Source organism: Equus asinus, chromosome 25 (assembly GCF_041296235.1).
Source record: "Equus asinus isolate D_3611 breed Donkey chromosome 25, EquAss-T2T_v2, whole genome shotgun sequence".
Taxonomy (NCBI): Eukaryota; Metazoa; Chordata; class Mammalia; order Perissodactyla; family Equidae; genus Equus; species Equus asinus.
Genome location: NC_091814.1, coordinates 19,881,609 through 19,894,384, shown reverse-complemented (window position 1 = coordinate 19,894,384; position 12,776 = coordinate 19,881,609). Strand labels below are relative to the sequence as shown.

The window sequence follows — 12,776 nt, the reverse complement described above, 5'->3', positions numbered from 1 at the left end:
TTAGCCATTCATCCCTTGATGGATACTGAGGTTGCTTCCGAGTCTTGGCTCTTGTGAATAATGCTGCAATGAACATAGGGTGCATGTATCTTTATGCATTCCTGTTTCCATGTTCTTTGGATAAATACCCAACAGTGGTATAGCTGGATAGTATGGTAGTTCTATTCTTAATTCTTTGAGGAATCTCCACACTGTTTTCCATAGTGGCTGCACCAGTTTGCACTCCCTCTAGCAGTGTATGAGAGTTCCCTTCTCTTCACAACCTACCTAATACTTGTTGTTTCCTGTTTTGTTAATTATAGCCATTCTGACGGGAGTGAGATGCTATCTCGTTGTAGTTTTGATTCACATTACTCTGATAGTTAATGATGTTGAACAGCCTTTCATGTGCCTGTTGGGCACCTGTATATCTTCTTTGGAGAAATATCTGTTCAGATCTTTGGCCCATTTTTTTATCTTAAAGATTGGCACCTAAGCTAACAGCTGTTGCCAATCTTCTTCTTTTATTTATTTATTTAATTTATTTTTTCTTCTTCTCTCCAAAGCCCCCCCAGTACAGAGTAGTATATTCTAGTCGTGAGTGCCTCTGGTTGTGCTATGTGGGATGCTGCCTCAACATGGCCTTATAGATTGTGCCATGTCCATGCCCAGGATCCGAACCCGCAAAACCCTGGGCCGCAGAAGCCAAGCATGTGAATTTAACCACTTGGCCACTGGGCCAGCCCCTGGTCCATTTTTAAATTGGGGTGTTATTTTTTTTTTGTTGCTGAGATGTATGAGTTCTCTTTATATTTTGGATATTAACCCCTTATCAGATATACGGTTTGCAAATATCTCCTTCCAATTGTTTGATTGTCTTTTCATTGCATTGATAGTTTCCTTTGCTATTAAAGCATTTTAATTTGCTGTAGTCCGATTTGTTTATTTTTTTCTATTGTTTCACTTGCAGGTCAGACATGGTACTTGAAAATATGCTGCTCAGACTGATGTCAAAGACCATACTGCCTATGTTTTCTGCTAAAAGTTTCATGGTTTCAGGTCTTACATTCAAATCTTTAATCTATTTTGAGTTGATTTTTGTGCATGGTATAAGGGAATGGTCTACTTTCATTCTTTTGCATGTATCTGTCCAGTTTTCCCAATACCATTTGTTGAAGAGGCTTTCCTTTCTCCGTTGTATGTTCTTGGTTCCTTTGTCAAAGATTAGCTGCCCATAGATGTGTGGGTTTATTTCTGGGATCTCCATTCCGTTTCATTGATCTGTGTCTTTTGTTGTGCCAGCAGCATGTTTTGGTTACTATAGCTTTGTAGTATACTTTGGAATCAGGGAGTGTGATACCTCCAGCTTTGCTTTTTCTCAGGATACCTTTGGCTATTCAGGGTCTTTGGTTCTTCCATATAAATTTTAGGATTCTTTGTTCTATTTCTGTGAAAAATGTTGTTGGAACTTTGATAGGGAATGCATTGAATCTGTAGATTGGTTTAGGAAGTATGCTCATTTTAATGATGGTAATTTTTCCAATCCAAGAGCATGGAATATCTTTCCATGTCTTTGTATCTTCTTCAATTTCTGTCATCAATATCTTATAGTTTTCAGTGTACAGATCTTTCACCTCTTTGGTTAAGTTTATTTCTGGTTATTTAATTCTTTTTACTGCAGTTGTAAATGGGATTGTACTCAATTTCTCTTTCTGCTACTTCATTGTTAATGTATAGAAACACAATTGATTTTTGTATGTTGATTTTGTACGCTGCAACTTTCCCATATATACTTATTATTTCTAAAAGTTTTTTGATGGATTCTTTAGAGTTTTCTATACATCGGATCATACCATCTGCAAATAGTGACAGCTTCACTTCTTCCTTTCTAATTTGGATACCTTTTATTTCTTTTTCTTGCCTGATTGCTCTGGCTAGGGCTTCCCTACTATGCTAAATAAGACTGGTGACAGTGGGCATCCTTGTCCAGTTCCTGGTCTTAGTGGGATATCTTTCAGTTTTCTCTATTGATAATGATATTAGCTGTGGGTTTATCATACATGGCCTTTATGATATTGAGGTGCTTTCCTTCCATACTCAATTTAATCAGAGTTTATATCATAAGTGGATGCTGTATCTTCTCAAGTGCTTTCTCTGCATCTATTGAGATGATCGTGTGATTTTTATTCTTCGTTTTGTTAATGTGGTATATCATGTTGATTGATTTGCAGATTTTGAACCATCCCTGGATCTCCAGAATAAATTCCACTTGGTCATGCTGTATGGTCTTTTTAATGTATTGCTGTATTCTATTAGCTAGTGTTATGTTGAGGACTTTTGCATCAATGTTCATCAGTGATATTGGCCTGTAATTTTCTTTTTTTGTGTTGTTCTTGTCTGGTTTTGATATCAGGGTAATGAATTAGAAAGCTTCCCCTCCTCTTCAATTTTTGGAAGAATTTGCGAAAGGTAGGTATTAAATCTTCTTTGAATGTTTGATAGAATTCACCAGGGAAGCTGCCTGATCCCGGACTCTTATTTTTTGGGAGGTTTTTGATTAGTGTTTTAGTCTCCTTACTGGTGATTGGTCTATTCAAATTCTGTATTTCTTCTTGATTCAGTTTTAGAAAGTTGTATGATTCTAAGAATTTACCCATTTATTCCAGATTATCCAATTTGTTGGTGTATAGCTTTTCATAGTATTCTCTTGTAGTCTTTTGTATTTCTGAGGTTTCCATGGTAATTTCTCCTCTTTCATTTCTGATTTTATTTATTTGAGGCTTCTCTCTTTTTTTGCTGGTGAGTCTAACTTAAATTTTGTCAATTTTGTTTAATCTTTTCAAAGAATCAGCTCTTCGTTTCATTGATTTTTTTCCTATTGTTTTCTTAGTCTCTATTTTATTTCTTTTTGCTCTGATTTTTATTATTTCTTTCCTTCTACTGATTTTTGGCTTTGTTCTTCTTTTTCCAGTTTGTTTAGATGCACTGTTAGATTCTTCATTTGAGATTTTTCTTATTTGTTGAGATGGGACTGTATTGCTATAAACTTCCTTCTTAGAACTGTTTTTGCTGTATCCCATTAATTTTGACATGTCATATTTTCATTTTCATTTGTCTCCAGGTATTTTTTTCTTTCTTCTTTGATTTCTTCATTCACCCAATCGTTGTTCAGTAGCATTTTGTTAAATCTTCACATATTTGTGGGGTTTTTTGACTTTATTCTTGTAGGTGGTGTCTAGTTTTATAATTTTGTGGTCAGAAAAAATTCTTGGTATTATTTCAACATTCTAAATTTATTGAGATTTGTTTTGTAGCTTAACATGTGATCAATCCTGGAGAATGCTCCATGTGCATTTGAAAAGAATGTGTATTCTGTGGTTTTGGGATGGAATGTTCCCTATATATCTACTAAGTCCATCTGGTCTAATGTGTTGTTTAAAGCCAGTGTTTCCTTATTGATCTTCCATTTTGATGATCTATCCATTGGTGTAAGTGGAGTGTTAAAGTCCCGTACTATCATTGTGTTACTATATTTTTCTCCTTTTATGTTTGTTAATAATTGGTTTATGTATTTAGGTGCTCATATGTCGGGTGTACAGATAATTACACTTGTTATGTCCTCTTGTTGGATTGTTCCCTTTATCATTATGGAGTGCCCTTCTTTGTCTCTTGTTATAGGTTTTATTTTAAAGTTTATTTTGTCTGATATAAGTATTGCTATCCTAGCTTTCTTTTCATTGCCATTTCCATGGATAATCTTTTTCCAACCTTTCACTTTCAGTTTGTGAGTGTCTTCAGGTCTGAAGTGTGTCTCTTGTACACAGCATATATACGGGTCTTGTTTTTTATCCAAACAGCCACCCTATGCCTTTTGATTGGATCATTTAGTTCATTGACAATTAAACTAGCTATTGATAAGTATGTTCTTATTGCCATTTTGGTACTTTTTTCCAGGATGTTTTAACAGTTCTTTTCTGTTCCTTTCTTCTTCTCTTGCTCTCTTTCCTTGTGGTTTGATGGCTTTCTTTAGTATCATGTTTGGGGTTTTTTCTCTTAATTTTTTGTGTATTTATTATAGTTTCTTGTTTATGACTACCATGCAGTTCATATATAATAATCTGTATATATGGCAAGCTGTATAAACTTGATGGTCTCCTTAGTTTGACCTCTTTCTAAAAGCTCTACTCTTTTACTCTCCTTCTCCCACATTTCATATTTTTGATATCATATCTAACCTGTTTTGTGTGTGTTTGTGTATCCATTACCCTCTTATCATTGAAATAGGTAATTTTAGTACTTTTGTCTTTTAACCTTCATATTATCTTCATAGGTGGTTTATCTGCTACCTTTACTGTATTTTTGCGTTTACCAGTGATTTTCTTGCTTTTTTTTCTTTGTTAATTTCTTATTCCTATTTGTGGTCTTCTCTTTCCCACTTACAAAAGTCCCTTTAAGAATTCTTGTAAAACCGGTTTCTTGGTGATAAACTCTTTTACCTTTTGTTTGTCTGGGAAACTCTCTCCCCTTCTATTTTGAATGATAACCTTTCCCAGTAGAGTATTCTTGCCTGTAAGTTTTTCCCTTTCAGTACTTTAAATATATCATGTCACTCCCTTCTAGCCTGTAAGGTTTCTGCTGAGAAGTCATCTGATAGCTTTATGGGGTTTCTTTTGTACGTTACTTGTTGCCTTTTTCTTTCAGCTTTTAGGATTCCCTCTTTATCTTTAATTTTTGAGGTTTTAATTATAATGTGTCTTGGTGTGAGGCTTTTAGGTTTATCTTGTTTGGTGCTCTCTGTGCTTCCTGTACCTGGATGTCTGTTTCTTTCATTTCGTTAGGAAAGTCTTCAGCTATTATTTCTTCAAATAGATTCTCTGCCCCTCTATCTCTCTCTTCTCTGTTTGGGACCCCTATAATATGAATGTTAGTGTGCTTGATGTTATCCCAGAGATCCCTTGAACTGTTCTCATTCTTTTTAATTCTTTGTTCTTTTATCTGTTCAGCTTGCGTGAATTTCTCTAGTCTTGCATCCAGCTTGCTGCTCTGTTCTTCTGGATCATCTATTCTGTTGTTGAGTCCCTCTAGTGAATTTTTCATTTCCAGTATTGTATTCTTCATTTCTGATTGGTTCTTTTTTATATTTTCCAATTCTTTGTTGACATTCTCAGTGAGTTCATCCATTCTTCTCCCAAGATCAGTGAGCACCCTTATGACTTTTTGTTTGAATTCTTTGTCAGGTAGATTATTTATTTCTGTCTCATTTAGTTCTTTTTCTGGGATTTTGTCCTGTTCTCTTATTTGGAAAGTATTCCCTTGTCTCTTCTTTTTGCTTCCTTCTCTGTGCTTATATCTATGTATTAGGTGGATCAGCTATGTCTTCTGATCTTGGAAAGGCAGCTTTATGTAAGAGATGTCTTATGAGGCCCAGCAGTGTACTTCCTTCTTGTCACCAGTTCCAAATGTTCCTGGAGTGTCCCCTGTGTGAGCTACATGTGTCCTTCTGTTGTGGCAGAGTTGCTTTTGCTGCAGGTGCCCGAGGATCCTTGGCTGTCCTCCTAGTCAGAGTTTATAATGCTCAGCTGCATGTGGCTAAAATGGTTCCTTCAGTCACTCTATCAGGCATAGAGAGGCCCAGCACAGTTGGCTGCAAGGTCTAATAGCACATTCCTGTTGTAGTTCTTCCATTAAGTGTGTTGATCCCTAGTGTGGCTGGTTGCTAGGCTCAGTGGTTTACAATTGCTGTAGACTTCCAGCCTACAAGGCTGTTGTCAGCTCTCTCAGATTGTGACTGAGTGGATCTGGTCATAGGCATGGGAGCACTCAGTTGTTTCAGGTTTTGGAAGGTGGGGCCAATCCCCTATGTGGCTGTCTGAGAAGTACAAGTCTGCTGGAGCTGACAAGCTCCACTGCCCGCAGGGCTACACATCCCAGCAATACAGTCCTGTTCCATGCTCACACCCTGACCCACTGAAGCAGACCAAGTCACCCTGCTGCAGAGGCCACACACACTCTGCCAACACAGGCCTACCCCTCGCACATACCCTGCCCTGCAGAGGTGGACCTACTCACCCAGCTGCAGAGGTTCCATGCACCCTGCATATGTGGGCCCACAAGTTGCCTGAAGGCTTGCTGCTGTGTAGGGCCTGTGGCTAGGGTGGCCTTCCTGCCTGGCTGAGCTGGATTACATTGATGCTCTAGTGGGTTGGGAAGATCCCTGGGCTAACAGGCCAGAGGAAGAACTCCAATGAAGTGAGCATCTTTTCACCAAAAGACAGTGCACCTTCTGGTGATGTTAAGTTGTTTTCCAAAATGGGTGAATTTGTGCATGGGCCCTTTAAGAACGGGCTTTTTTCCCCCCTTATGACTGATAGCTTCTCCAGGGCTATACCCCATTGTTGGTGATAACCAGCAAAGCCAGATATGGCAATTGTCTCAGTTGTGCTGTGTCTAAAAGCTGCTTATTGTGGTAATGCTCCCCTGCTCAGATCCCCTACTTCTCCAGGAAAGGGGTCATACCTTAAGATTGCTCCTGGCTGGCTGTGAAGCAGCTAGAAGGTGGCTTTTTTTCTCTCCAGAAAGGAATTTCTGCCTCTTTCACCTCAGTCAGCACTGTCCCTTGTTGTGGGAGTTCTTTTTATCCCTTTTTCAGTTCTCTGTAAGGGCTAATTGTTTCCAGAGTAGTTGTAAATTTGTTATGTCCATAGGAGGAGGTGAGTTCAGAGTCTGCCTGCACCACCATCTAGAGAGTAAATCCCTGTCCACTCTTTAATGTTCAGTTTTTTAAATTCACATTGATGTAAAATCAACAGAGTGTCAGTTTCTTTTTGAAACGTTAAATGTTTTACATTTGCCACCATGTCAGGAGTAAGACCACAGCCTTTGGAATCTCCTGCCTGAGGTGTGTCCCAACTCCATCTCCTATTAAGTGTGTGGCCTAGAGCAAACTACTTAATCTTCCTATGCCTCGGTTTCTTCACCTTTAAATGGAGATAACCCATAGGTTATTATGAAGAGTAAATAAGTGTTCATAAATCTCCTAGAACAATGTCTGGCATATAGGTAGCACTATGTAAGTGTTCATTAAATAAAATATACATAATTATCACTTAGCCTTAAACTTAGTACTAAGAAAGTTCAAAGAGCTGAGTAATATGGGTCTCTAACTAAATGACTATCAAGCACAAGTATCAGAATTTTCACCACAACACCTCTTTGATTGACGTTTTGTACAATCCCCTCCCCTGCCAAAGATAGTTCACCAATGGGAGGGACATAGATGACTGTGGGTTTGAATTTGATAATCAATCTACCAAAAATAATTTAGAATGTTTTATAAAATGTACAGAATAATTTTGAAGTTCTTCAGAAAAAACAAACATTTAAGAATGGTTACAACTATTATTTAAATTTTTTTGTACTGAAATAATCATACATCCTTGACAAGAACACCTAACTTCTGAGCTCTGAGCATCAAGAACTGAGAGCTAGTATATCCCATAGATTTATGACAGGATGAGGGCAATCTCAACCTTACAATTAACCCTGGTAACACCTTAGCACTGATGAACTACTCTTAGCTATTAATTACATGTAACCATCCCTGGGGCATAGTACACTCTCCCATTATTAACAGTAATTATGGCATAAAAACCTCTAGTAGAATATATCAAAATTGTGTAGGGACATAGATAAATTGGTCTAGTCACTCCAAATCACCCTTATCTATTAAGAATTATTTACCTACATATTTCTGGCTTACTAGAACATGTGGGAAATGATAGGTTTTCAGGTAACTTTCCATGTTACCATGGTCTGGCTCAATGGTTAAGTTGCCAGTGACCACTCTAGTCTTAGAATGGGACTAAGAGCTGCCATTTAACACTTCTCCATACACTTAACACACATGCATATGAACTGACTATTCTGAAATCTGAGGGAACTACCACCTGGACCCTTTGAGCTGAGAGGGGCCACAAGAACCTATGGATTTTTACATATAAGATAATATATCTTCATTATACAAAAGTAAGAAATTAGAGAAAATTAAAAATATAACTATTAAAATCACTTACACTTCCATCACTCTGAGGCAATTGCTACTACACTTCAGTGTGAAGGATTGATCAGCTTATTATACATTACTATCATGATACAGAGTTGAAACAAACTTATAGGAATGAGCAATCTCCATTTTCTCAGCATCTTACATAAGGAAATAGAGATCAAACATTGGAGGAGTCTCTTTCTTCCTGGCTTTCTATTTATATAGAACATTCTGAAGAATAGGTTCTGGTCCCTGCTTCCTGTTACCTTTTTGAAAGGTCTCTTCAGGTCAGTTGCTGAAATAGTCTCTTCTCAAAATGCTGAATGATGAGGAGCTCGTGCTACTGTGATCATTGCTGCTGGTATTTGGGGAGTGGACAACTTGGAATGAGATCTGGGGCAGCAAGAAGATGGAGACCAGAGTATGTAGCGATCCTTGGGGCTTTCTCAGAGTCCACATCTCTGGCCAAGGCCTAACAGTGAGGCTGGATCTCCACCTCCATTTCAGTCTCCAGAGATATTTGAGAATCGAAAAAATGAGAAGACCTAGATTTCCAAGAATATATAGGAAGGATACATTTCAATTTCTATTAGGAAAAGAAGTCTTTGTCATGAATTTCTCTTCTGATCATACAGGAATCTTTATAAATGATGTAATTGGGATTTTTTTCAATACTAAACCCCAGTAATCTATTCCTTCCCATACTGAATAAAAATCAAAACTGTTTAGATGAAAAATTAAAATTTACTATAGACAGTGACATCCTTTGATAATGTGTCACTGCTTAATTGTGGACAAGGGAAGATCAGAACTTTGCTATGAAAACTGACTTCTTTCTGTGTACTTGGTAGGCATTGTGTACATAATTTTAGAATGAAGGAATGGATTTTTAAGCCAAAGTTGTCCTGAAGTTGATAAAGAGGGACTCGTACATCATACAAAACATAGGAGAAACCCTTCTTCTTCTCCATGTGTTCCCCCTGGCTCTGTGTCTTAAGCTATATTGGGGCTCTGGAGAAGCAGAAGTAATAGTCAAAGGAATACACACTGGAGTGTAGATGAACTTCTTGGAAAAGGGAACAGCGCTGAGTAATAAGCAGTGTATATGTTGGGAACTTCCTTTGTGGGTGTAAAATGAAGCACGCAATGTAGTGTTGATGGGAAATGTACAGCCTTTGGGGAGATGTGGAATGTGGAAGAAGAAATATGAAAAGAAGAAGGAAAGAGAGAAGAGTGGAACAGAACTGGGAAAGTCCTCAGAATTGCAGATTGATGAGAGAAATGAGGATACTGCTCTGTGCTCATTTCTCACTATTCTCTCTCTTGCAGCTTTGGTCAGTGAACAAATTAGTACCAGTGTTCCTGCTGTTCCTTTCTTACATTTTGAGAAATGCTGTCCTTTAGACCAGCTCAGGAGGCATGAAAGTTCCACCTCAGATAGATGAGATTGAGGACTACTAGACATGCAAATGCTTAGTGGTTTCCTCAGGCCCAGGCTGTTCTGTTTTCATATGATATCTGCTTTGAAAATATGCGTGTTTCTGCTAAGTGGATAGATGCTACCTGTCTTTTAAAGATCTCCAATTATTTACCCTTTAAATCAGAGGCTCAAAACTGGTGGTCTATGACCTTTCTCTAGCTCACAGACCTTCATTTCACTAGTATGTTGTTTTTCTTTTTAATTAAAAACTTTATATTTGTGGACAAAATGGCTCTAGGATCTTCCTCCTAAACTTTTTCTTGGAAATACTTTTACCGAACCTGAAGTGAGTTCGCTCACCCATTGCACAGCAAGCCAATCTCTGACACCAGGGGTGGTGGAAGAAAGTAGGAATTTTATTTTTGCACAGTGCTGAGCAAGGAGAGAGGGCAGCTAATGCTGAAATCCCAAACTCCCCGAAAAGCTAAAAGGAAGGGTTTTTATTTGGGGCTTTAGGTAGGGGAGGGGGAGCATATGGCCTTGCTGGTCAGAGCTTTCCCAGCAGCCTGTCTTTGGCCTTGAGACACTTGCAGAGAGGAGGAAGCCCATGACATTGCTGGTCAGCAGCTTTCCCACCAGCCCGTATCTCTTTGTGGGAGGAGATAGTCCAGGTGCTTGTCCTTGACGGTGTCTGTCTCCATGGAGGACAGTGGATTCTGGAGCCAGGAAGCCAGAGAGTAAGCAGGGAATGAGTGTTTTGGTTTTAACCCCATATATGCTGGGTTTAGTGTGGGAAAACTGATATCAGGGTCAATATCAATACCACATAAACAAGACGGAGGTTGGTGCCTATCAAAACTTTATATAAAAACTATCATAAATACATAAAGAGACAGAAATATAGGGAAGCAGAAGCTGCTTAGAGAGAATGAGGCAGATTGGAGGTGAGAGAATGCTTTCCAGATGAGATCTTCTCTCCCTCATATTGTTCTGAACTGCTCCTTGCCAAAGCCAGCTGGCCAATTCTACCAGCAGAGTCAGTGGAGTAGCTATCAGGGCAGCACTAGAACTCAGCCATCATAGGCATCAGATAACAGTGGGTACAAGTGCACTGCTGGGCTCCTGGGATTTCCTGTCTCTCCACTGTCCACCCCAGCTCAAAGACTGAGTGATTGTCATTGAAAGAGGCAGAGAAATCCTCTAGTGGGCAGGCAAATCAAGAATGATTGTGTCCAGTTAGAGCTCTGGAGGTTTTCTGCCTGCAAACACTCCCCAACACTCCCTAGACACATCGAATTGTGCACAAGTGAAAGAATAGCCAAGGAAAGATCACAAATCTGAAAATTATAATGGTCAAAATAAAAATAACTGATAGGTGGATTAATTACTACATAGAATCATACTAAAGAAAAAAGTTATCTGGATCAGAAAAACTCTTGTAAAAAAACCAAAAAGGAGTACAGAAACCGAAACTATAAAAGGAAAATAAAGAAACATGGATGATGGCAGTGTCAATATCTGTATAACGTATGTACTACAGATAAAAATAAAAGAATAGGACAAAACCCATGGAAAAAATAGTGACAAAGAGTTTTACATAATTAGAGAAAGATGAAAGATTTCACATTGAAAGTGTCGTAATTTGCTAAGTTCAATAGACAGGGAAAACCAAAACATTAAAGTAAAATTTAAGAATATCAAATATCAAGGGGAAATTCTGACATATTCAAGAGTATAAAGATATTATCTATAAGTCATAGAAATCAGATTGTCTTCAGACTTCTTGACAATAACACTAAATGCAAGAAGTGAATGGACATAATATTTTTAAAATGGAACATATAATCTTATATCTAGCTAGATGAAGATAGATAATTTTATATTTAACTAAATTTTCATTTAACTATGGGAGTGAGTAAAGATATACTGCGGTATAACAGACCTCGAGATTTTAATATACACACACACCTCTGAAAACACTCTCGGAATGCTCCAGTGAGAAAAAAACATATGCAAGAATATACCCCAAGATATGGAAAATGTGTGAGTAATCAAATAGTAAAATTTTGTTCTTTAAATAAACAATGACAAAATAGATAGAAAGAAAATCATAAAATAAACTAATAAAATCCTGTTACTTAAACTCAAGAGTACAATCTCACGATTGAAGGGTGGGAGGGAGTTGTTTTGAAGAAAAATAAAAGGATGCTGTTACTTATCTTAGTAAGTTAGTAATTACCACCAGAACAAAAACAGGATGTGTAACTTTCAAAGACGTATAAGAATATTCAACCTCTAACTGGGCTGTAGCCACTGCTGAGCAGAATATGGCTGCATCTCCCATGTATGCTGATCTTGGCAGATCTGTCAGGGATGTCTTCACTAAGGGCTATGGATTTGGCTTAAAAAATTTGATTTGAAAACAAAATTTTAAAAAGAACTGGAATTACAAACTCAGGCTCAGCCAACACTGAGACCACCCAAGTGAAAGGCAGTCTGGAAACCAGGTACAGATGGACTGAATGTGGTCTGACATTTATGGAGAATTGGACCATGACTACATGCTAAGTCACCGAGATTACCATGGAAGATCAACTTGCACGTGGACTGGCCTGATGTGTGATTCATCCTTCTCATCTAACACTGTGGGGAAATAAAAGCTAAAATCAAGACAGGATATAAGCTGGAGCATGGCAACTTGGGCTCTGATGTGAATTTTGACAGCTCTGGGCCTTCAATATGCAGCACTCTATGCTGAGCTGGTTAATTGGCTACCAAATGAATTTTGAGACCACAAAATCCTGAGTCATCCAGGGCAATTTTGCAGTTGGCTGCAAATGGCGAATTCCAGCTTCACACTAAGGTGAACAACGGGATAGAGTTTGGTGGCTCCATTTACCAGAAGGTGAACAGGAAGATGGAGATCACGGTCAATCTCCTGGAGAGCAGGAAAAAGTAACACTAGTTTAGGAATAGCAGCCAAGTATCAGATTGACCCTAATGCCTGCTTCTTGGCCAAAGTGAACAATCCAGCCTGACGGGTTGAAGATACATCCAGACCCTAAAGTCAGGTAGCAAACTGACCTGCCAGCTCTGCTGGATGGCAAGAATGTCAATGCTGGTTGCTACAAGCTTAGTCAAGGACCGAAATTTTGACCATAAATGAATACTGTACAACCATTTAATTTTACAGCATTTTTCAGCATAACTATCTTTGGAATTTAGTATACGTTTTAATATTGTATATCTGAGATGCCAGTATTGCTAACTATCACGTTAGATCTCCAAGTTAAAGATGATTCAGCTCAAAGGTGTTATGATTTCAGAGAAACA

At 38.2% G+C, this 12,776-nt stretch overlaps 1 protein-coding gene and 1 pseudogene across 1 annotated transcript in view; both read left to right on the top strand.

The window, feature by feature from the left end:
• The window catches only part of FCRL3 (Fc receptor like 3), a 94,492-nt gene that overhangs the window by 35,847 nt on the left and 45,869 nt on the right, over nucleotides 1–12,776 (top strand). The window lies entirely within an intron of this gene.
• Nucleotides 11,771–12,599, top strand: LOC106828403 (non-selective voltage-gated ion channel VDAC1 pseudogene; annotated as a pseudogene).